Here is a 21,682-nt window from a genome sequence, read left to right as displayed (position 1 = left end):
AAGAAAATCAGGAGTTTCTCACTCTCTTATCAATTTGACTGAAAAGTTGAAACTCTAATTTCTGAGAACCCAGTGACCGTTCTACTGACTTTGCCAATTATTTTCTCTCTAACCATCATAGAGGGGGGAGGGGCTTTAGTCATTACTACAATCAACAACTCACCGCAGAACCAAGCCGCCTGAGGCCAAAAACAATCGCTTCAGCCATTTTATCGAATATTGGCTCAATTTAAATTTCAGCAGTTTATAATTACGAACTATTTTCGATAAAGATACATGGGGACTTGGATCCAGCTTGGGCACTTTAAATTAATTATGGCGTCCACCCATTGGCTTTTTACCATTAATTTTTGTAAATTTATTTATAGTGTTTCTTATGTTTTTCATATGAAAAAAAAAAAAGATTTTCAGTGTATTCAAGGACTAAGTAACTAACGGCAGGGTCCCTCTTCACTTTGAATAACCTATTATACCCACTATTGACTAGGGTTCATAGACTTTGGTTTCCCCTCGAAAGGGATACGCCAATCCTGGAAGTACTGCAATACCGGACCAACCCGTAAAGGGAGCGGAGTAAGCCCCGAAATCCCTCCGGCTTCCAAAAATCAGTTTAATATTCTGGGCCAAATGTAGGGGCCGTATCAGATATTAAGCTAATAAGAACAGATACTACACTTAGATCTTAGCCAAAAGGCCTAGAAGCAGGGCTTCCACTTCTATGGAGATTACCCTATTTTAGGGGAAAATCACTTCTTTTAGGGCCACTTATTTTGAATCTAGGGACTCAGGGAAATCTGGGGTAAAGTAAGGGTTTTTAGGGATCTTCAGGGAAAATTCGAATTTTTCAAACGAAGGCTGACAAATTCTTATAGATTGCAGATTATGATCAGTCTTCTTGAAAATACTTATGCAGCAGCACTGGCTTATACTGCAAAGATCAGCGCGAAATTTCAAAAAAAAGCTAAAGCGTGAAATGACATTCATTAGGAAGGGACGACTTTAATCCCTTGGATTTTCATTCATTAGGTATTTAGTAATTTAGTTTAGGTAGCCTAGTATTTAGTTTATTTTTAAGCAATGCCTTTGATTGGGTGTAAACTGCCCAACACAAAGAGTATTGGTTAGGCAGCAATTATAGAATAGGAGCATGCGACCTATGCACTTAGCATTAGGGATTCTTTCAATCTGCTGGTGACCTCTTTTTCCCGTGGTAATCTATCTGCAAATCAACAGGGAACTATCCAAATAAAGCACCAGCTGCCTTAGCCGGGAGCCTGGGCAGCACCAAATTTGTGCCTCTGTGGTACCAAATGGTTTTTTTTTTAGTTTTTACTGCTATTTTCACTTTATTTTGGACAAAGGGTTCCATCTTTGCTCCTCCATCCCCTTCAAGTTTGGATTTTGACGAAATTATGCCACTGTAGAAAAGCAAAAGAAATGAAAAAAAAAAAAAATGAAGTCGAGCTGGAGAGACTTAGTAAAAAGAGTTAATTTTGTTCACATTTCTTGAGCAATGCTTTGCCTTTTACTTTTTAGCCTAAGTAAATTACGTGGCTAAGGATAATAAATCCAGAAATAGTTACTTTTTAAGACGAAACAAAAGAGGACTAAATGTAGCTGGGACTTGAATCGCTTTTACACCATCTAAGGGCTGAACAAATAAATACAAGAATCATTTCCCTTCAAATTTCGTACAAGCCCATTGGCCCATCACAAAGTCTTCTCCCTCTGGAGGCAAAATAGACTTGTGTAAAATTTAGGATGGTTCTGGAGGAAGGCCTACAAAAGAAAAATGGGCCAGTCCTGACCACACCAATTCCTTGTGCCAAAATATGTTGTAGAATGTATTTCAGTCATTTCAGACCGAGAAAAACATTAGTTTAGCTGTTAGAATGCCATACTTCAGACTCCCCGAATGTATCAACGAAGATAAAACTTTGAGGTGGTAAATCACAGGGATTTTGTGTTATATTTGCATTTAGGCTCCAGGCTTCTCCTTCCTCACAGACCCGTTTCTTGGTCTCCCTTCACATGGAGAATCGCCTGTTGATTCTCTTTTCCCTTCACACAGAGAATTGTCTCTTGGATCGTGTTCTCCCGCCAGACTGAGTATTGTGTCTAGAAACCAATGGAGTCCCCAAATGAAAGGATTTGCCCCTGTAAGATCTCCAAACTCCTCATTTTAGAGGAATCCCCTAAACTGGAATGGAAATACGGTTCCTAGACGAGGGAGGAATGAGGGCCCTAAGAGATTTGGGAGTCAAGAGCGCCTAGGACTTGGTACACTATTGCACCAAACCAAGAGAGCCTTCGAGCATCCCTTACCCGCTGAAAAGTAGCTTCCCTAGATGTAATCTGCAAAAGATAACAACAAACATCTAGCCAGCCACTTGTCAACTGAAGGGCTGTAGGCAACTAGGCGACTAACAACACTAATCGCGTCTACTTCCCTATAAGCATAGCTTATTTAGACACCCCTGAAAGTTGTGCCATATTTCACAATTACTGTCCCTTTTTACTATTTGCCCCCATAAGTTCACAATTTGTTTTATACTTTTGAAAAGATTGGATTTTTGTTCATAAATTACTTCAATTATCTTGCATTTTCCAGGGGTTACTTGTCTGACAACCCTAATATCTTGATAAGTAAGATAGTATCTAAATAATATTAATATCTAGATAAGTAATCTTGAAATGCCTTTCGGCATTCAAAAATTTGTTAAGACTCATCAAGTGCCCCTCCCCACGGTAATCTTTAGTAAAACGCGAAAGATTAACTCGATATGAGGAGAGGCCAGAGCTATGAAAATTGCTAAGGTTGCCTCAGGTATATACAAATAAATCCTCGTGTTTTTTTTTTTTTTAACAAGGTTCGAAAGCAATAAGAAATTCAATGTTCAATCAAGTAAATACGGGCCAAAAAACCTATGATGCAAAAACATATTCAATGAACAGCAATTCATGGGTAACTTTATTGTTCTAAAGAATGTTATGGAACTTGTGATTCTGCAATTTATTATTTAAATACTGATGGTTAGCGCACTTTGTGGTTTGCGCCAAGCACACCTGATCACGGATACTATGATTTCCTGCAAATTTGCTGCACTTGATTGGGCCGGTACAGTCGCGTACTAAGTGACCAAAACCATGGCAGTTATGGCACTGTTTAGGCTTTTCAATGGGCATGTCAACTCGAAACAAACAGTACTCTATTTTGACACCGTGATTAATTGCGAGGTCCGAAGTTTCTTTTGATCTGAATTTCAACTGAGCCACTCGAGAGTTTTCGAAACGTCTAGCACTTATAACACTATCGACAAGGCCTGGGATTTGAAAAACGTCGAATCCATTTTAACGATGCCAAAATGTTCTGATTTAATGACTTTAGTGCAAATTTTCAGTGAAATAGGTATCGCTGTGACAGCTGCTACAGCGGACTCTTCATCTGACATATGTACGACAAGCCTATCCCTGCGAGCCGTAATGTGTTTTACCTTGTCCGCACACCCAAGCTTTTGAATAAATTCACGTTGTTTCGTAGGATTCTGCACGTTTAATCCTTCGGGAATGTTCATCAATACTAGAGGGATAGTTTCGAGCTGACGAGTTGGTGCTGAGGGCCAGGCTACTCGGTTTGGAGTTCGGGATGTAGTCTCCTGTTTTTCCACCAGAAAGTTCAACATTTTTACGCAATTATTAAGGCGCGAAGGTACGATCGTGCTTGGGTCGCTAGAAATAGAAGGTACATCAGATGGGTCTACAATCACGAAAAGCGGCAACTCAATACCACGCTCTACCCGGCTACTGATCAACTCGAAAAAATCGCTATAAAAAGTAGCAACAGGATGCGTACCTTTGCGTTTATCAGGGACCTCAAGGTCCAAAGCAGTTTTGCACACTTCTATCGCCTGTTTGATGGCCTCTTTCCCAAAAAACTTTGCAGCTATTTTTATCACTGTGTGTTTGTCCTTCGCTATTTGCCGCTGTAAAAGGTTCAGTACAGACACACGTAAATAGAATCCATCATTACGTAACTGAATAATCATATATCACCGAATAACATCAAGTCAAAATGTGTCCATAATATTTTCTCAAAAATTAACGCAATGCACAATACTGTTGTGACGTCACTTTCTCCCTGGGATGTACCCCAATAAACAAGGAAAGCGTCAGTCCCCGTTCACCTGATCCCCGCAGTTCAAGGGAAACTCTCCCGGAAGTACAACGGTGCTTGCGACGGGGAACTGCCCCTCTTCTGCTTGCCAATTAGGGTTACTTTGCAAAAATTTAATAGATCACTATGCCAAGCCAATTGTCGAGAAAAGTCACTGAATTAAATTATGAAATATAGGTCAGGATTATAAGTAAACTATAATCCCAAGCCAATTATTGCGAAATGTCAAATTAATTCGCTTCAAAAAAGAACTTTCTCATTTAATAATGTTCGTAATGTATCCGATTTTAGTTGTTCTCACTTTGAACTCTGAAATAATACTCAATATATATATATATATATATATATATATATATATATATATATGGTTGGTTGATTGTGTGTGGCTATGCTGTTTGACCTACGTGATTGTATGGATGAGTAGGGTTAAGGCCTCATTCAAGTGCTGGTCTATATTAACCACTAATTTAGGAAAACAGTCTTCCTTTTCTCCTTCTGTCTCTTTTTTTTTGTGTTTGTTCTGTTGCATTGGTGATTTCTCTTTTCATGATATATATATATATGTTGTTTTATATTTGCTTTTTTTTCATAGACATGTATTTTGGGGGTGATACCTGACGTGGGGATGCCATGGATATTCTGTGGTAGCCACAACACTGTGTTGGGTAGAGAATTTAGAGTGGCGAAACCCTATATAGGCCAGTGTATTCTCTTGATGAGCCCTTATGTTGGGTGTTGCCTCTGAATTATTTGTCTATATTATTTTTTCTATTGTTTGGTAAATGACGACTTATACTTATTGACGACATGACTGCCTGTCCATGGATTATTCTTTATGGTTGATTGTGTGTGGCTATGCTGTTTGACCTATGTGATTGTATGGATGAGTAGGGTTAAGGCCTCATTCAAGTGCTGGTCTAAATTAATCACTAATTTAGGAAAACAGTCTTCCTTTTCTCCTTCTGTCTCTTTTTTTTTTTTTTTTGTTTTTTTTTTGTGTTTGTGCTATAGCATTGGTGATTTCTCTTTTCATGATAGTTCCAGAAGCACGGTGGCGGGCCCTCGGTATGCGGCAGGCTTCTATGTATAGATTCCCCTGTCGCTAGTCTTCTAAACGCAGACAATTTGAGGTTTTTCTTGCTGTCACGACGTCCAAATGGACCTTAAATGAGAAGCCGTGCCTTTGTGAAATTACAATCTTTTTTATTGGACCTTTAAATTTTGATTCGGCTTGTCTTTTGCCATCATCAAAGACATATCGCCGAACCTTTGTTTCTTTTAATTGCTCAGGTGGTTTTAATTTCCATGTATATTTCTAAAATTTTTATGAATGTCTACTTGTGACTTTTGGAGCGGTAAGGACTGTATTCACTAGGTGATTCTTAGTTATTTAAGTGATATTCCTTTCATTTCGCTAACTTTCATGTAATTCTTATTCCCTTTTTTTTGCTGCCACTTTATCTCTAATTTGTCTGTGCATTCTTTTTTGATTTTTTCCTTTTTTTGCATTGAATAGGTGGTTGATTTGGGGGCCAGAGGATAGGAGGTAATTCCAACTAGGAGGTAATTACCATCCATTTAATTAATTTAATGTTTAATTAGCAAATTTAAAAAGAGAACCCTAACCCTTAATAGCATCACCTCAGTGCAACAGAAAGAAAACTGTTGGACAAACATATTGTTTAAAAATTACTTTAAAAAAGAATAAAATGGGTGCAAACTTGAAAACTAAAATGGAAGCAAACTTGAAAACCTGATTAACTGACAAATTATGCATATGTTAAAATGAGAATGTTATGAAATTGCTCTTTTTTTGTATACATCCTGGATAAAAATGTTTCTTAGTCATTTGTAACTTGTTACGGGGGAAAATTTCCGAAAATTCTTATTCTAGTTTAACGGCCCCTTCTGTTTCAAAATAATCTTCAGATAAATACAGAATTAGCTCGAAGGGAGTTTCGATGGAAAGGTAGAGGTAGAAACTGATATATAATCCTCAAGGCCGCATCCTGTTGAGGGTGGCTTCTGTTTAGGATGGGGGGACTGCTTCGAAAAAGGCACGGTCACTTGAATCTGAAGGAGAGGAGCTAGATTTGCAAGCAAATTCTGTTGAAGACAGTCTTAATGACTCTGAAAGCGATTGAATGTTCGGCTCTTATAATCCAGTGTTTAGTTAATCAAAGTTATCCAAGTGTTACAAACTCTTTTTTAATTGTATTTGGTACTTTTATAAATAAATGAAAAATAACATGTACATGACACGAGGAAAGTCTGTAACTTCAAAATGTAAAATCAAAGTTACTTTTCTGCCGTACCAGCAGTTACCAAAACGTTATTTGCTGGAGCAAATAAGTGAGTTTGCAGTAACCATTTCCAAACCTGGAATGCACCGAAAGACTCAAAACTGATTCTCAGTGGGAAAACCACGTAAATTTTGTCCAATGGATAATAGATCTCCAAAACGCTGTATGGTCACATCTGTAGACAAAAATAAATAAAAAGAAAACTAGTTATTTTAACTGAAAGTAAGGAGCGACATTAAAGCTTAAAACGAACAGAAATTACTCCGTATATGAAATGGGTTGTCCCCTCCGCAATCCCTTGCTCTTTACGCTAAAGTTTTTAATTGTTTTAAAAAGTAGAACTGTGGCAAAGAGTCAACCTTTAGCGTAAAGAACGAGGGATTGCGGAGGGGACAACCCATTTCATATACGGAGTAATTTCTGTTCGTTTCAAGTTTTAATGTCGCTCCTAACTTTCAGTTAAAAAAAACTAGTTTTTTATTTAGTTTCTGAACGTTTTTGAATTAATGCATGTTTGTTTTTGGCTCTCCGCACATAAATTATTAAAATGAAATTTGCGTATTAATTTTTTTTTTTGGCTAAATGGCTTTCTCTTAGTTTTGATCAGACGATTTTGAGAAATAAGGGGTGGGGAAGGAGCCCTGTAGCTCTCCAGTTTTTCGGTTACTTAAAAAAGCAACTAGAACTTGTAATTTTTAAAGAACGTTTTTATTAGTAAAAAATATCCGTAACTTAAGAATTAACTTACTTAACAAACTTTTATATTCTTATATTTTTATTATGTATATGAGGGGGTTTGTCCCCTCGTTAATACCTCCCTCATTACATTAAATCTTAAGTTTTGTCCCAATTCTTTAAGAATAACCCTGAATCAGAATGGCCGTAGAATAAATAGTTTAAATTACTAAATGCTTTAGCATAAAGAGCGAGGTATTTATCTTGTCCTAGATACCTCGCTCTTTATGTTAAAGTATTTTTAGAACCCCCTCATATGCGTAATAATCTCTGTTCGTTTTAAGTTTTAATTTACTCCTTACTTTCAATTGAAAAAACTTTTTCGTGTTTATTTTTTCATTGTTTTTTTTATAGTAATGCTAGAAAATCCCGCACCCTTTTCATTGAATTTTTCTTCCCCCAAGACATATTATTCCAAGGGAAGATCCTCCCACATAGCCCCCTCCCCTCAACCCCACCCCAAACGAAAAAAATCCCACTGAAAACGTCTGTATGCTTCCCAATAACCATTACTGTATGTAAACACTGGTCAAAGTTTGTAACTTGCAGCCCCTCCTCCAGGGACTGTGGGGGAGTAAGTCATCCCCTAAGATATATTTATTAAGGTTTTCGACTATCTGGAACAAAATGGCTATCTCAAAATTTTGATCAGTTGACTTTGGGAAAACATTGAGCGTGGGAGGGGACCTAGGTGCCCTCCAAATTTTTTGGTCACTTAAAAAGGACACTAGAACTTTTCATTTCCGTTAGAATGAGCCCTCTTGTGACATTCTAGGACCACGTGGTCGATACGATGACCCCTGGGGAAAAAAAGAAAACAAAAAAAGCAAATAAACACGTACCCGTGATCTGTCTTCTGGCAAAAAATACGAAATTCCACATTTTTGTAGATAGGAGCTTGAAATTTTTGCTATAGGGTTCTCTGATACGCTGAATGCGATGGTGTGATTTTAAGATTCTATGACTTTTAGGGGATGTCCTATTTTCCAAAATGAGGCAAATTTTCTTAGGCTCGTAACTTTTGATGACAGAGACTAAATTTGATGAAACTTATATATTTAAGATCCGCATGAAAATAAAATTCTTTTGATGTATCTTTTAGCATCAAAATTTCCTTTTTTTAGAGTTTCGTTTGCTATTGAGCTGGGTCGCTCCTTACTACAGTTCGTTACCACGAACTGTTTGATAAAATCTAGTTGAAAAAACCATATGTTAAAGGGAGAATGTTATTAAATTGTTTTTTTCTGTAGTTTTGTATACCTCCTAGAGATAAATATTTCCTAGCCATTTGCAACGTTATATTACAGCCAATGCAATGTAAATTGCTAAATAGTGTATCTTTAGGCATTGTAAGTACTTTTTAAAGATGGGAATTTTTGTGTGGAACTTCTAATGTTTCTGCTTCAGATAAAAAGACATATTAATGTATGTATTTTATGGTATTGATTTTAAGGCTAATGCTAAACCCCAAAACTAATCTTGTTAGAATGTTCTAATAAGGTTTTTTTTCTTTTTTTTTAACGAATCGCGTAATTAACAATATCGATATCAATTTAACAGTATCGCGAGCTCAATTATGCTATCGGCCTTGCGGAATAATTCCCACCGAATTAAAATTTGTGTTCTATTTTCAATTGGGGAAGCATTTGCCAAGTAATGACATAACTATGGTATGGACTTTAAGGCTCAATGTAAAGCTCAATTATGCTATCGGCCTTGCGGAATAATTCCCACCGAATTAAAATTTGTGTTCTATTCTTAGTTGGGGAAACATTTGCCAGGTAATGACATAACTATGCTTTTGGTTATGCCAATGGACTATCAAACCGGGTAATGCAATACAGATATGCTGGAATTAATTCTGCTAGCTTTTGCAAGCCTTCACGTAATTCTTATTCATTTTTTGCTGCTACTGAGAAAACGTTCTAGCGTTGCCTGTAGCTTTCACGACAGCCTTTACGCTTTAACTAGAGCCAAGTTTATGTAAACATCTTTTTTTTTTATTATGACATTGAAAGTAAAAAAAAGTGTGTGAAATAAAGTCTTGAATTCTTGACATTCGATGAATTATTATAATTGTATGTTAATATTCAACGTATTTTTATTAGTCATGTGCAGTCACCTTAATAATTTTGAATTTATCTTTTACTTTTTATAAAATTTAAAGCGCACTACTCAAAATATGTACAGTATTTGATAAAATGCAAATGCCGCATTAAACTTTAGAAGGTATACGGTACTGGGGGGTAGTAAAACTCCAATTTGTAGCAATGTATGCTGTTGGATTTATTTATTCATCTATAGCAGTATTATCTAACCAAATTAATAATGCAACCTCACGTAACGTTTTCCTCGAATTAACTGTGAAAGTTCAGTTGGATATTGGTGAATGGGATCTGATTTGGATTGCAGAATAGTGTAAACTATAAAACAACACGTTACGATTTGACATCACAATGTTAATCTATCTTTGATACGTGGATTGTTCCCAAAAAAGTGTCCTATACAAGAGGCTGCAATATATACTTAATCCACCTTTGATATGAAAGATTACTCCTATAAAAGGATCCTATACATTAGGTTCCAGTGTGTACTTAATCCTTGGTATTTGGTAGTTTTTTCTGTAAATACTGGGCAGTGCCAGGGTACTTGATATGGCACTTGCTATTATGTTAATAAAGCTTTACACATCTCTAAAGTAGGTAAGTATGACGGCACTAGACCCTCAAAATCTAAACTGGCGGTGCTGAACTCTCTTTTGTGTCCCTTCAGCCAGGAAGTGTAATGGGGGGTTTGGGACGACCCAACCTGTGGTTTTACACACCTTTTCTTCTTATCTTTTCCCAGATTTCTCCAAGTACCCATTCAGAGCTGCGCCGACTTTGGCTGAGCTTAGAGAGTCAGGCCACTGACCCTGTCCCAAACCAAATAACCAGCCTGGTCGTGAATCGAACCCTTACCTCTGAGACAAAGGATTCCCCAACCCAGCGGACCAAACATCTCTACACGGCTAGCCATCACTTTTACACCTCTAGGTGAGCATGTCGCGTTTTTGCAGCTGTAAAAACCTCAATAGTCGCCAATCCTTGAGGAGCTTTAGACTATAATTGTGTATAATCATCATTTTGATACTTAATCATCACTTTCTATGATACTTAGACCCTTCAAGCCTGTGTCCAGAGGAGGGAGGCTCCATAGTTTCCCCCCTTTCCCTCCTCTAAAATTTGTTCCTGAGTCGTAAAAAATGCACATTGACAAAATTTGATACGTTTTGAAGACGTCTACTGTACCTTCCCCCAACCCCTCCTCCCATCCTAAACAAAAATCACTGACGGGACTTCATATATATGAAAGATTAATTGAAATTTGGTGCGTTTTTTCTTTTCGTTTTTTTATCTTTTCTAATATAGTTTCATTATTAACCCACAGTTTAACCAACTTTGCGTTCGTAATTAACAGATATACATCCATCAATCAAGACTGTTTTTACTTAGCTATCCTGCTACTAGCACTAGTCAAATTGCATTCATTTGCAATATTTACGCGTCAGCAAGTAGAATAACTGATCGTCTATACTGTAATTCTATTCTGGTGAGTCTCTAGTCCCTCGCGGAGGAATCAATTTTTAAACAAAAATCATATTTAGCTTACTTTTAATTAAACTACGATTCAAGACCAATTTTAAGCTTATAATTAATATTTTATTAATAACAAAAAATAATCATAAGAATTTTTCCGACTGGCATTACTTACAAAACTGCTACTGTATGTTGATAAGTAAATAGTAATTAGTTTTAGCAATTTCGTATAAATAAATGAGAGAATTCTACAAATTTATTATTATAAATCATAAAAATTATTTATATTAATTTTTGAAAAGCTTGCTGCAAAGAGAGGTGGAAATCTCCCATCACTCTATGCGAAGCTTGGCTACTATTTAATGATACGGCGGTTAGGGCTAATGTTTGGTTATTAGGTTATCAAGAATGTTATATAAGGCTTTGCTTTTTAATATAAGGCTTTGCTTTTCAATATAATATGCAGTTATGCAAACTCGAATTATAATTAGATCGCAGCGTCTCTTGCACCGCTAGCCAGGGCTTCCACTTCTAGGGAGATTACCCTATTTTAGGGGAAAATCACTTCTTTTAGGGACACTTATTTTGAATCTAGGGATTCGGGGAAATCTGGGGTAAAGTAAGGGTTTTTAGGGACCTTCAGGGAAAATCCGAATTTTTCAAACGAAGGCCGACAAATTCTTATAGATTGCTGATTATGCTCAGTCTTCTTGAAAATACCTATGCCGCAGCACTGGCTTATACTGCAAAGATCAGCGCGAAATTTCAAAAAAAAGCTAAAGCGTGAAATGACATTCATTAGGAAGGGACGACTTTAATCCCTTGGATTTTCATTCATTAGGTATTTAGTAATTTAGTTTAGGTAGCCTAGTATTTAGTTTATTTTTAAGCAATGCCTTTGATTGGGTATAAACTGCCCAACATAAAGAGTATTGGTTAGGCAGCAATTGTAGAATAGGAGCATGCGACCTATGCACTTAGCATTAGGGATTCTTTCAATCTGCTGGTGACCTCTTTTTCCCGTGGTAATCTATCTGCAAATCAACAGGGAACTATCCAAATAAAGCACCAGCTGCCTTAGCCGGGAGCCTGGGCAGCACCAGCTGCCCATGGAGATGACCTTAGGTCGATGGGTGTAAGGTCAGAAACTGTAATTTTTCAATTCTAAAATTTTCTTTCAGTTTTATACATTCCCTTCTATGATTGTAAAGTCCAGTTAAAGCACATCTGACCTCTTTAGGAGTAAAAAAGAAAAATCAATTCTGCTACTTAAAAAATTAATATTTTAATTGATTTTGTGACTACATCAATTTTAAACAGGTCAGAAGGGCTTAAATTTAATTATGAAGTAAGAAAATATGATTTAAACCATGAAAGAACAGTTTTTGACTTGATAATTGGCAGGCGTTGATGTTTCATCCTGACACAAAATGTCACTCTCCATTGCTTAGCTAAAAAAAACAAGGCTCCAGCTACAATCTGATCATAGAAGATAGTATACAAGACATTTACGGAAGTTGAAAGACTTATTTCTACCAAGTACGGTCCTGAAAGACACTGACCTAAGGTCACCCTCCTATACAACATGTGCAGACTGTGTCAAAATTTAGGGACAGATGCTGGTGTTGGTGCAAACTGTGGCTTTTTTGCAGAAAAGTTGCAATTTATACTGTCTATAAAGGACCCTGCATTCTGTTAAAACTAGCTGTGAGTACCCTTATTTTTAATCTGATGATTCAAATAATAATATTTAGTCTAGTCTTTTGTTCATGTCCACTTGCCTGCCACTTGCCATTTGGAATCATGTAAAATTTACTGTTTTACCTTGGACTGCAGCAATGTGAAGGTAGCAAATTAAAGTATTTTGTTAAGCTAGGTTTACACAGAAACTTCTTTTGTGTTGTTTTTGCTTGGGTTAGTCCCTCCTAGGTTAGAAGACATCAAAACAAAGCTCTTCTAGTGAAGAAGTGGGTCACAAATTTCTTTCCATTTAAAGTGGTGTTCCAAATCTGAAGATACTTTACTTTGATACTTACTTTATTAATAAAGGCAATTTAACTCTTTACTATTTACATCTACTGCACTAATGGAAAAACCTACGTTTTTGCTGGCGTGCAGTAGTAAAGGTTAACCATTTTCTAAACCAACCAACAAACAACATAATAAATAATTAATTATCATTTATCAAGCTGGGCATACTTCGTTTTGATTTTTGCAAACTAGTGCAATGCAACCATTGCAAATTTTCGGTCCATCCGTACTCCATACTGCAACTTAAATTATACATGAGGTAATTTAACTTAATTGAGGATATGCACCTTAATGCCCATGAGCATAGTTTAGCATGATCTAGTTATTGTGTACCCTTGTACAAGTAATTATAGAAATAGACTAGTTTTGATCACTAATCTAACACCTTTTCTAGAGATCATTGACATGCAAAGTTCGTCTGAAAGCAAGTGTACTGACTCAGAGGAAGATAATCTTCAAATTGCATCTAGTCCCGAAAGACGACTGGATGACGAAGATGATGATGTTCCTGAAGTTCACCTCCTGGTGACTCCTCCAAAAAAAAGCAGGTTTCAGGGCAGAATTCCCAAAAGAAAACATTCGAGCAAAAGTTTGTTGACAAGTGGCTTCAGTTACCAATGTGTAAAAATTGGATGGAAAATGTGTCAAACAAGTCAAAGAAAAAGACTTATGTACCATACTGTAAGTTCTGTTTGAAGTATGTGTATTGTGGGAAATCAGAGTTGACGAAGCATGCCCTGACCAAGCAGCATATAAAAGCAAGCAGTGAAATCGAGATGAAGTCTGGCAGCATTGAAAAACTTCTGACTGTAGGCAGTCATTCCAAAGAAATTGAACAGCGCATCTGCATATTTTTGGCAGAACATAATCTGCCATTACGTCTTGCAGACAGCTTGATTACTTTCCTCAGAAAATTATTTCCCAAAGACCAGGCCCTGGCAGAGGTCACATTGGGTAAACAGAAAGCTACAAATATTTTGCGACAGAATTTTTCGTTGGTTCTTCAGAACCAGTTAGTCGAGTTGCTCAAAACCACTTTTTTCTGTGATAATTGACGAAACCACTGATCGTACTATTGATAAACAGCTAGCTATCATGGTTGTATTGTTTAGCGAGAAAGATCTAAAACTTCATGTCGAAGTATTGGATATGGTTAAGTGTAGTGATGGATCGGCTGAGGGCCTGACTAACCGCATCAAGCAAGTCATTGAAGAAAACTCGATTCCCTGGCAAAATATTGTTGGATTTTGTGCAGATACAAGTAACGTCATGTTTGGAGCCAAAAGATCTGCTTCAACCCTTATGAAAGCCATGGTGCCATACATCTTGAATGTGAAATGCTCATGCCATCTTATTCACTTATGCTCGTCATATGCATGCTTGCCACTTCCCAAGATACTCGAAGACTTGGCGTGAAATATCTATGCCCACTTTTCCAGAAGCGCTTCCAGGCGAGAGAAGTTCGACGAATTTCAGGAGTTCTTCCGATGCGAAGCACACCGAATTCTTGCTCCGGGACACACCCGTTGGTTATCCCTTCAGGCCTGTGTGAAGAGGCTTATTGAGCAACGGGTTGCACTTATTCAGTATTTCGTAGAAACCACATTTGAAGACCCAACTGCAACAAATGACCTTATCTTGTCGACATTACAAAGCAAGTTGACAAAGCCATACCTTGAATTCATGGACTACTCTCTTGGCCTTTCCAACGAATTCAATACAGTTGTTCAATCCGAACTCCCACTTCTTCACTCCCTGAAGCTTAGTGTCAGCAAAGTTGTGAATGATGTTGCGTCTAACTTCATGAAATTGGACTATATTCGCAATGTTGGTTCGTTTACTGAACTGGATCCTTACCTTTCAAGTGATTACCTGCCTTTAAACCAGACATATGTGGGAATAGCTGCAACCGATTCCATGCAAGAACTGGAGGATGCTCAAGAGCCAAGTGATAACATTGATCTCTTTTACCAGTCGTGTCGAAACTACTATATAGTCCTGATCAAGCAGGTCAAAGACCGGTTTAAGTTTGAAGACGAAATTTATGACATTTTGGCTTTAGTTGAACCAAGGAATGCAAGAAATTTGAACCCAAGATCTCTAAGGCCACTATTTGTGAGATTTCCTATTCTAACAGAAAAGTGTTCCCTCCAGAAAACGGAGGTAGAATGGAGGTCACAGGCAATGACTGATGTCACTGAGCTTCATTTGGGAGATGCCCAAGTTGAAGACCTGTCAGTTGAACAATACTGGAAGAAAATACTTGGTCTGAAGACTCGCAGTGGCGATATCAAGTACCCGGAACTGCGGAAGTGCATTTCGCTGATATTCTCGTTACCTTTTAGCAAAGATCCAGCTGAACGTTTGTTCAGCCTCCTGAAATTGATCAAAACAGACATGAGAAATAGTCTCGAAAATGTCAACCTAGATTCACTGATCCGAGTCAATTACTGGTTGAAAAACGAAGATAAAACTTCATCAACTGTCAGTATACCGAAAGCTGTCGCTGGCTTCAAGACGAAGGCAAATGCTACGTGCGATGAAGTGCTGGCATGACACTTGTTTGAACTTTTTTATGTATTCTCGTTAGTGTAAAGATGTTATCATTATCTGAAGTAAAAAGATCTCAGTTTGAACTTTTGTATGTATTCTCGTTAGTGTAAGAGATGTTATATGTTATCATTATCTGAAGTAAAAAGATCTCATGTAAATTCTGTGGAAATCTAGGGCAAAATATCCTTTTTTCTAGGGAGAAAAATAGGGAGAAATCAGACCTAAACACGAGGACTTCTAGGGAAAATTAGTATGAAAATAGGGAAAATTGAAATCGAAAAGTCGAGGCACTGATCACAGAGGATCGTCCAATCCAAAGTAAAATGGAAACGCCTCAGCCAGAGTGCGCCACTTTCATGATCAGGGCAGCTTTTGAATCGGGTAAGTATGGATTGTTGAAAAAATTAACATTTCACTAATATCTATCGACATAAATCCCGTTGCTTTGAATGCCACTCAAAAACTCTAATTTTTTAAACAGATGCAGCCTTACAAAACTTTTTTCACAGCAGTGAATCAAGTCTCTGAATTATTTTTGAAAATAGGAATACCCCATTTCATTTTCATATGCAAGCCTCTAGATGGTTTAGATGCAGGTTTACCTTTTTGAGAAAAGAAAATCAGGGGTTTCTCACTCTCTTATCAATTTGACTGGAAAGTCGAAACTTAATTTCTGAGAACCCAGTGACCGTTCTACTGACTTTGCCAATTATTTTCTCTCTAACAATCATAGGGGAGCTTTAGTCATTACTACTATCAACAAATAACCGCAGAACCAAGCCGCCTGACGCCAAAAATAATCGCTTCAGCCATTTAATCAAATATTGGTTCAATTTAAATTTCAGCAGTTTATAATTACGAACTATTTTCGATAAGGATGCATGGGGATTTTGGTCCAGCTTGGGCACTTTAAATTAATTATTGCGTCCACCCATTGGCTTTTTCACCAATAATTTTTGTAAATTTTATATAGTGTTTCTTCTTTTTTTAATATGGGAAAAAAAATGATTTCCAATATATTCCAGAGACTAAGTAACTAACACCAGGGTCTCTTTTCATTTTGAATAACGTATAATATACATTGTTTAATTAGGGTTCATGGACTTTGGTTTCCCTCGAAAGGGGTGCGCCGATCCCGGAGGTACTGCTATACCGGGCCAACGCATGAAGGGACGGAGCAATCCCTGTGGTTGTGGACTTGTATTTAAAGCTAAAATATATTAACTTACTCTTGTAACTAATAAAAATTACACGTGATCAAGATTGATTCTAAAGCACTGTAAAATTCAAATCTGATACTCTGATAAAGTCAGGTCTAGATTTGATAAAAATCGGATTTGTTGCTGTCAAAATGGATGAAAATCTTTAAGTATATAAATTTGTTCTCTTTTTCATTATAAATAAGGTAGATAAATTGCTACAAAAGAAATCTATCCCGAGCACCATTAGGGCCAAATTCTTTCATATTACAATAAATTGACCTAATCAGTAATATAAATAAACGTTCTAAATGAGCAATTGAAGCATCCTCGTTGCCAGTTAATATTATTGTCGTCTGGGAAGATTTAGATGTAATCCGAGTAGTTGTGGTAGTGTTTTGAAACCTAAGTATTTTTGGTTGTCTTTCTTTGCAGTAAAGGCTATAAATGTTCGTTATTATATTTTAAAGTAGTGTGATATCCTAACAAAAATTAAACTGGAGAAGGGGATGAAAATTTCAAAAGCATTTAAATATTTAGTTTTATTCTGATTAAAAATTAGGTAGAAAAATTGTTTAGATAACTTTATCACAAAAGTAGTTTGTCCCGAGCACCATTCAGGCCAAATTCTCCTATATTAAAAAAATTACCTAAACAGTAATAAAAATGAACTTAAGCGGAGAATGCGCATTTTGCAGTAAAAGTTTCTTTTACTATTAATCCAACATTTGCTGTGTAGCAAGCAAATTTGGGCAATTGAAGCATTTTCGTTTCCAGTTAATATCATTGTCAGCTGGGAAGAGGTAGATAAATCTGAGTGGTTGTGTTATTGTGTCAAAATCTAAAGTATTTTTGGTTGTCTTTGGTGCCAACAAAGGCTGATTGATCGTTAATGTAATTAACAGTAGTGTGAAATTCTATCGAAAATTAGACTGGTGAGGGTGATGAAAAGCTCAAAAGCCTGTAAATTTGTGTCTACTTAGATTAAACATCAGACACAAACAATTGTTTAGAGAAATTTATAACAAAAGCGCGCAAGTTTAGGTTATTGAAGCACTTAGTCCCATTTCGTCTCTTGTGGATAGGTTTCTGATGGATGTATCGCGATATATTCCTAATGTAATTAACCAATAGTTTACATAATAAAATGTAGTTTTTAGTTCATTTTTTTTATCAGTTCAAACACATTAGTTTCCCTTTTGTTCTTTGAAAATGAGAATTGGTTGAAAATTCAAGTTTTACTCTTAAATTTTCTAGAAGAATTACGACAGGTATAGACATAAGCAAGGTTATATTTTACACCATTTTGTTAGTTGGATGTTCTTCTACTTTTCAGCAGAGTCAGATTTTTTGGGTCAAAAAGAAATTATAGAATGTCGGAAAGGTACCTTTCAGTTTTCAAATGAATCATTACCAAAATGTACTTATTTGTGATCTTTTTCCGGCTTACTTGTAAGCCGTAAAACAGCTAATGGATAATTACTGGTAAAAATAAAATTCTTTTTTCACTTTTTAGAGGCACGGCTAGTAAAGAGCTATAAGGCTTCAATGTTTTATTTTTGTCGCTAAGGAACTTTGTACGTTAGGCATGGTCGCGTAAATTTCCAAGGGGGATCATTCAGTTGGAAATCGGAAGTTCTAGTGCCTTTGTTAACAGTCGAAAGTGATCGAAGGGAACCGCCACCCCCTCTTCCACGCCTATTTTTACCCAAATGCACTAGATCACAATTTTAGATATTCATACTTCCAGAGATGCCCTGTCCCCTAGCCTTGAGCCAAGGATTGTAATTTATACAATTTGCTCATTGTTTATATGAAGGATTTATCATTAGGAAAAGGGGAAATGTTTGATTCATGATGTATCCGAAAAGGCATTAAGGATAAACTTTGGAGAATGTTGAGGGATATGTTATGCTAAATCAAAATGCAGTACGGGCATCCAGTTTAGCAAAAAAGAGGATCTGCAATATTTAAAAACGGCGGTAGGCGTTGATTTGAAACTTTCATGACATGTTGAGAGGATGTTGAAAAGTTGTCAGAAAACAACCAGCCCCTTCCCATGCCCTTTTTAGCTCCCATTTCTCCAAAATAAGTGATCTAAATTGTGAAATAGACAAAACCTCTAATAGCTATAACTATGGAGATGACATTACCAATCACAGCTAGGAAGGGGGATGCGGAACAAATAGTAACACACTGTTTGTGCTGATTATCAAAACTCCATATAACCAATATCTAAAGAATAGCTGAGGATATTAAGTTAAAGTTTCAGGGGATGTTGGCAACTCCAATAGTTTGTTATTACTGCTACTGCTGCTGCTATTTTGGCTGCAAATAAGACTCTTTGTGACTGTAACTGACTACTGACAACTTGAAGCCGCGACCTCTTGCAACTGCGTCTACATCTTTTTGTGACTACTTTTATGGAATATTGAGGGGGACGTTGAAATTTAATTTAAAAAACATCACTTTCCTAAAACATCACCTTTCAGAATGTACCTCCCTCATCCACTGAAAATATTCCCCCTCCTGCGGAAAATAAATCCTGTGGAATACCACCGCGGAAAATACCCCTTGCGGAAACATCCCCAGGAAAATTCTTCGCGGAAAATAGGGTTTTCCCAATTTTAGAATTTTATTTGAGTTGTGTGGTTTTTTTTTTTAGTTTCGTCGTGAAATGATAAGGGGAAAAAAATGGAATTTGCACACCTTAAGTATCTTAAACAATTAAAAAAAAACCGCAAATGGTTTTCGTTGAAAAATTTTCGTTTGAACTTCTGCAATTTTTGACATTAGTGGGCGCCAAATTAAAAAAAAAGGAGTTTAAAAGAAATTAAAAAGAAATTTTAAGAAATTAAAAGAAATTTAATACAAATTAAAAAGAAATTTTCATTTCCGTTAGAATGAGCCCTCTCGCAACATTCTAGGACCACTGGGTCAATACGATCACCCCTGAAAAAAAAAACAAATAAATAAACAGGCATTCGTGATCTGCCCTCTGGCAAAAAATAAAAAATTCCACATTTTTGTAGATATGAGCTTGAAACTTCTATCATGGGGTTTTCAAATACGTTGAATCTGATGGAGTGATTTTCATTAAGACTCTATGACTCTTAGGGGTTTCCCCCCTATTTTCTAAAATAAGGCAAATTTTCTCAGGCTCGTAACTTTTGATGGATAAGACTAAACTTGATGAAACGTATATGTTTAAAATCAGCATTAAAATGCAATTCTTTTGATGTAGCTATTGGTATGAAAATTCCATTTTTTAGAGTTATGGTTACAATTGAGCCGGGTCGCTCCTTACTACAGTTCGTTACCACGAAATGTTTGATACGAATGGGACAAAAATTAGTGGTAAGGAAAGAATTAAAGAGAGATGGGTGGAAAATTTTGAGAATCAGTGAAACCGAGATATAGTTGCAGGAAAAGGTATAGATGAAAATGGAAAAGTTTGTGATACCTTGGATGAGAAGGAAGATTTCTTTTCTGAGGAAGAATTATCGACAGTACTAAAAGGATTAAAAAATAATAAGGCTCCAGGTGCTGATAGTGTGATAAATGAGTTTCTTAAATATGATGGCACTGAGTTTAGAAATAAACTACTGAAGATTATGAATATGAAATTTGAAAAGGGGAAGTACCTAATGATTTTAAGAAAACCTTAATTAAACCATTGTATAAGAAAGGTAACAAGAGTGAATGTCGCAATTATCGAGGCATTGGTGGTGTCTCTGTAGGTAGCAAATTGTTTAGTAATATGATACTTTTTAGACTGAGAGATGCTGTAGAGGTAGGTATGTAAGAGGTAGAGGATGTGTCGACCAAATCTTCAGTCTTGGGTTAATAATTTGAGAAGTGCCTTCGTTGTCAAACACCTTTGGTCCTCAGTTTTATAGACTATGAGCGACCATTCGATTCTGTTGATAGAAGAGCTTTAGCAAAGGTCTTATCCTTATAGGGTATACCAGACAAATACATTAAAGTGATTTGTGCTATGCACGAGAGCAATACTGCTGCGATTAAGATAGGAAATGAGGTTAGCAGCTGGTTTTGTATTAAATCAGGAGTTAAGCAGTGTTGTGTTCTGTCCCCCTTTATATGGATCATTTTGATGGACTTTGTCTAAAGGACCACAGGAAAGGCAATTAGAGACCATGGAATCAAACGGGGAGGAAAAACTCTCCTGGACTTAGATTATACTTATGATTTAAGCTTATTACATGACAGTTAGAGCAAAATGAATGAATTTTTATAGGTTTGCGACATTTAAAATGTATTTTGCTTTCGGCAAAGTGCAAATTATGTTCTGATCTTGAGAATGCGTGAGGGCTGTCACCCCTAGTGAAGGTAAATTTCGCTCTGTGTATTTATTTTTCAAAAAAACAAATACACACACATCCTTGATCTTTCTTCTGGCAAAAAATACAAAATTCCATACTTTTTGCAGATGGGACCTTGAAACTTTTATAAGATAACTCTCGTGTACGCTGAATTTGAGGGTGTGATTTTCTTTAAGATTCCTGGACTTTTAAGGGGTGTTTTCTCCCTTTTTTGAAAATCGGACAAATTTTCTCAGCTTCGTTTTTTTTGATAGGTAATAATAAAGTTAATGAATTTTATATATTTAGAATCAGCGTAATAAGTCAAGTCTTTTAGTATATCTATTAATATCAATTAATTTAAAAATTTTAGAAGCTCATAAGGAAGTCTTTTCGACAAAAATGGATTTTCGGTTTTTTTTACGTTTTTAAGATATTTATGGTGTGCAAATTCCTCTTTTTCCCTTTCCTTAGTACTTCTCAGGGAATCCACGGTTATCGTTGACAATCCGTGGGCATTTGTTTTTTAATAAAGTGCAAATTTTGTTCTTGTATTTAGAAGACTTGGGGGTTGTCAGCCCTACTTCTTTTAATTTTTGCTTGTTTTATGTTTGACTAGGTTATTGTAATCTATTATAATCGCATGTCAGTAGGTAGAATAATTTATTATCTATTTTGCGATTCTATTCTGGTGAGTCTCTAGTCCCTCATAAAAGAATCAATTTTTGTAACAAAAATCATATTTAGAACCATTTTCATTAAATTTTAGTAGAAAATCTATTTTTAG

General features: G+C 36.3%; 1 long non-coding RNA gene, 1 other non-coding gene and 1 pseudogene across 3 annotated transcripts in view; all 3 read right to left on the bottom strand.

The window, feature by feature from the left end:
• Positions 1-21,682, bottom strand: part of LOC136028869 (uncharacterized) — a 110,196-nt gene that overhangs the window by 68,831 nt on the left and 19,683 nt on the right. The window lies entirely within an intron of this gene.
• On the bottom strand, positions 515-706 carry LOC136029773 (U2 spliceosomal RNA). Its single transcript, XR_010618101.1, has one exon. It is a non-coding gene; the product is annotated as a U2 spliceosomal RNA (small nuclear RNA).
• LOC136029783 (U5 spliceosomal RNA) lies at positions 2,693-2,802 on the bottom strand (annotated as a pseudogene).

The sequence above is a fragment of the Artemia franciscana genome, chromosome 7 (assembly GCF_032884065.1).
Source record: "Artemia franciscana chromosome 7, ASM3288406v1, whole genome shotgun sequence".
In the NCBI taxonomy this organism is placed as follows: Eukaryota; Metazoa; Arthropoda; class Branchiopoda; order Anostraca; family Artemiidae; genus Artemia; species Artemia franciscana.
This window is presented reverse-complemented; position numbering and strand designations above follow the sequence as displayed.